We start from the raw sequence: 4,818 nt of genomic DNA on the forward strand, positions 1-4,818 counted from the left end.
ATCCTAATCCTAATCCCAATCCTAATCCTAATCCTAATCCTAATCCTAATCCTCATCCTAATCCTAATCCTAATCCAAGTCTTAATCCTAACCCTCATCCTAATCCTAAATCTAATCCAAAACCTAATCATTATCCTAATCCTAATTCTAGTCCTAATTCTAACCCTCATCCTAAACCTAATCCTTATCCAAATACTCATTACAATCCTAATCCTAGTCCTAATCCAAATCCTTATCCCAATCCTAACCCAAGTCCTATTCCTAGTCATAATCCTAATATTTATTCTAATGTTCTTCCTAATCTTCTTCATCATCCTAATCTTAATCCTCATCCTAATCCTAATACTAATCTTAATCCTAATCATAATCTTAATCCTAAAGGTAAACATAATCCTAATCCTAATCCTCAGCTAATTCCTAATCCTAATCCATATTCTAATCTTAATCGTAATCCTTATCCTCATCCTTGTCCTCATCCTCATCCATATCCTGAACCTAATCCTAATCCTAATCTTAATCTTAATCCTAATCCTAATCCTAAATCTAATCCTAATTCTAATCCTAATCTTAATTCCAATCCATATTATCATCCTAATCCTAATCCTAATCCTCGTCCTACTCCTATTCTTAATCCTAATCCTAACCCTAATCTTAATCGTCATCCTAATCTCAATCATCGTCCTCGTGCTCATCCTCATGCTTATTCCAATCCTCACCCTCGTCCATATTCTAAATTAAATCCTAATCCTAATCCTAATATTAATCCTAGTTCTAATCTTAACCCTCATCGTAATCCTAACCCTAATCCTAAGCCAAATCCTCATCCTAATCCTAATCCTCATCCTAATCCTATTCCCAATCCATATACTCATCCTAATCCTAATCGTAATCCTAATCCTAATCCTCATCCTAATCCTAATCCTAATCCAAATCCAAATCCAAATCATAATCCTAACCCTAATCCTGGTCCTAATCTTAACCCTCATCCTAATCCTAAACCTAATCCTAACCCAAATCCACATCCTAATCCTAATCATAATTGAAAACCTCAACTTAATCCTACTCTTATTCCTAATCATATTCCTCATCCTAATCCTAATCCTAATCCTAATCCTAATCCTAATCTAATTCATATCCTCATATTAATCCTAATTCTAATCCTAATCCTAATACTAATCTTAATCGTTATTCTAATCCTCTTCCTAATCCTATTCATAATACTAATCCTAATCCTAATTGTAGTCCTCATGGTCATCCTTGTCCTTATTACTATCCTCATCCTCGTCCTTATTACAATCCTCATCCTCATCCTCATTCATATCCTCATGCTCTTCCTAGTCCTAATCCTAATCCTCATGCTAATCCTAAACCTAAACCTATTCCTAATCTAAATCCTCATGCTAATCCTAATATTAATTCTAATCCACATCCTAATCCTAATCCTAATCTTTATCCTCCTTCTAATCCTAAAGCTCGTCCTAATCCTAGTCCTAATCCTCATTCTCATCCTCATTCTTATCCGGCTCCAAATCCTCATCCTCATCCTTATCCTAAACCTTATCCTTATCCTAATCCTCATCCTAATCCTAATCCTAATTCTAATCCTAATCCTCGTCCTACTCTTGTTATTAATCCTAATCCTAATCCTAATTCTAATCCAAATTCAAATCCAAATCCTAATCCCAATCGTAATCCTAATCCTAATCCATATCCTAACCAAATCCTAATCTAAATTCTAATTCTAATCCTAATCCAAATCGTCATCCTAATCCTAATCCTAATCCTAATCCTAATCCTAATCCTAACACTAATCCTAATCTTAATCCCAATATTAATCCTAATCCTAGTTCCAATCCTAATCCTAATCCTAATCCTAATCATAATCCTAATCCTAATCCCAATCCTAATCCGAGTCCTAATACTAACCCTGCTCCTAATCCTTTATCTAATCCAAAACCTAATCATAGTCCTAATCCTAATACTCATCCTAATCGTAACCCTCATCCTCATCCTCATCTAAATCATATTCCCAATCCTAATCCTAATCCTCATGCTAATCCTAAACCTAATAGTAATCTAAATACTCATCCAAATGCTATTCCTTATCCAAATCGTAATCATGATCCTAATATTAATCCTAATTCTAATCTTAATCCTAATGCTAATCATAATCCTAATCCTAATCCTCATCCTAGTCCTAATCCTAATTCATATCCTAATCTTAATCGTAATCCTAATCCTCATCCTAATCCTGAATCTAATCCTAATTTCAATCATAATCCTAATCCTAATCCAAATCCTAATCCTAATCTTAATCTTAATCCCAATCCAAATCATCATCCTAACCCTAATCCTAATCCTCGTCCCAGTCATTTTCTTAATCCTAATCCTAACCCTAATCTTAATCCTCATCTAAATCTTAATCCTAATCTGAATGGTAATCCTAATCCTAATCCTAATCCTCTTCCTCATGCTAATCCACATCCTTATCTCAATCCTCATCCTCATCCATATCCTAAACAAAATCATAATACTAATCCAAATCCTAGTCCTAATTTAAACCCTCGTTCTAATCCTAAACCTAATCCTAAGCCAAATGCCCATCCTAATTCTAATCCTACTCCTAATCCTAATCCCTATCCTCAACCTAATCCTAATCCTAATCCTAATCCTAATCCTAGTCCTAATCCTAATACTAATCCTAATCGTTTTCCTCATCCTAATCCCAATCCCCATCGTAAGTCTAATCTTAATCCTCATCATAATTCTAATCTTAATCCTTATCCTAGTCCTATTCCTAATCCATATCCTAATCTTAATCGTAATCATAATCCTTATCCTCATCTTAATGTTGATCCTAATCCTTATCCTCATCCTAATGTTGATCCTATTCCTTATCCTCATTCTCATCCTCATCCTCATCCTAATCCTGTACCTAATCTTAATCCTAATCTTAATCAAAATCCTAATCCTAATCCAAATCCAAATCATCATGTTAATCTTAATCCTAATCCGAATCCTAATCTTAATACTTGTCCTAGTCCTATACTTAATCCTGATCCTAATCCCAATCCTCATCCTAATCCATATCCTAATCCTAATTCTCATCCTCATCTTAATATTGATCCTCATCCTCATCGTCATCCTCATCCTCAACCTCATCCTAATCCTAATCCAAATCCTAATCGTAATCTTAATCCTAATCCTAATCCTGATCCTAATCCTAATACTAATCCTAATCATAATCCTAATCGGAATCCTAATCCATATCCAAATCCTCATCCTAATCCTAATACTAATCCTAAACCAAGTTCTAATCCTAATACTAATCCTAATATTTATTCTAATCCTCTTCCTAATCCTAAACCTAATCCTAACCCAAATCCACATCCTAATCCTAATCATAATTGAAAACCTCAACTTAATCCTACTCTTATTCCTAATCATATTCCTCATCCTAATCCTAATCCTAATCCTAATCCCAATCCTAATCCTAATCCTAATTCTAATCCTAATCCTAACACTAATCCTAATCCTAATCCTAACGGTATTCCTAATCCTAATCCTAATCCACATCCTCATGCTCATCCTCATCCCAATCGTCATCCTCATCCATATCCCTATCCATATCCATATCCTCATCCTCATCCAAATCCTGTTCCCAATCTTAATCATAATCCTCATACTAATTCTAAAACTAAAACTAATCCTAATCTAAATCCTCATCCTAATCCTAATCCTAATCCTAATTCATATCATAACCCTAATCCTAATATTAATCTTAATTCTAATCCTAATCCTCATCCTAATCCTAATAATAACATTCATCCTAATCATAATCCCCATTCTAATGCGAATCCTAACTCGCATCCTAATCCTAATCTAAATCCTTATCCTAATCCAAATCCTAATCCTTAGCGTAATCCTTATCCTAATCCTAATCCTAATCCTCTTCCTAATCCTATTCATAATCGGAATCCTAATCCTACTTCTAATCCTAATCCAATTCCTAATCCTAATCCGAATTCTAATCTTAATCCAAATCCTAATCCTAATCCCTATCATAATCCTAATCCTAATCCTAATCCTAATCCTAATCCGAATCCTAAACCGAATCCTAATCTTCATCCTCATCCTCATCCTCATCCAAATCGTTATTCAAATCCTAATCCAAATTCTAATCTTAATCCAACTCTTCATCCTAGTCCATATCCTAATCCTAATCCTAATCCTCATCCTTATCCTCGACCTCATCCAAATCGTATTTCAAAATCTAATCTCAATTCTAATCTTAATCCAATTCTTAATTCAAATCCATATCTTAATCCTAATCCTAATCCTAATCTAAATCCTATTCCTATTGCTAATTCCAATCCTCATTTTATTCTGATTTCTAATCCTCATCCTAATCCTAATCCTAATCCATATCCAAATCCCAATCCTAATCCTAATCCATATCCTAATCCTAACCCTAATCCATATCCAAATCCTAATCCTAATCCTAATCCTAATCCGTATCCTAATCCTAATCCTAATCATCATCCTAACCCTAATCCTAATCCTCGTCCTAGTCCTATTCTTTATCCTAATCCTAACCCTAATCTTAATCCTCATCCTAATCTTAAACCTAATCCAAATGGTAATCCTAATTCTAATCCTAATCCTCTTCCTCATGCTAATCCACATCCTTATCCCAATCCTCATCCATATCCTAAACAAAATCATAATACTAATCTGAATCATATTAGGTATCAGTGGCTGAAATACACCTAGAAGGGGGGTTGAATAGGTGTAGCGGTCAAAGTATTCGCTTTTCGC

Source organism: Lupinus angustifolius, chromosome LG18 (genome assembly GCF_001865875.1).
Source record: "Lupinus angustifolius cultivar Tanjil chromosome LG18, LupAngTanjil_v1.0, whole genome shotgun sequence".
Taxonomy (NCBI): Eukaryota; Viridiplantae; Streptophyta; class Magnoliopsida; order Fabales; family Fabaceae; genus Lupinus; species Lupinus angustifolius.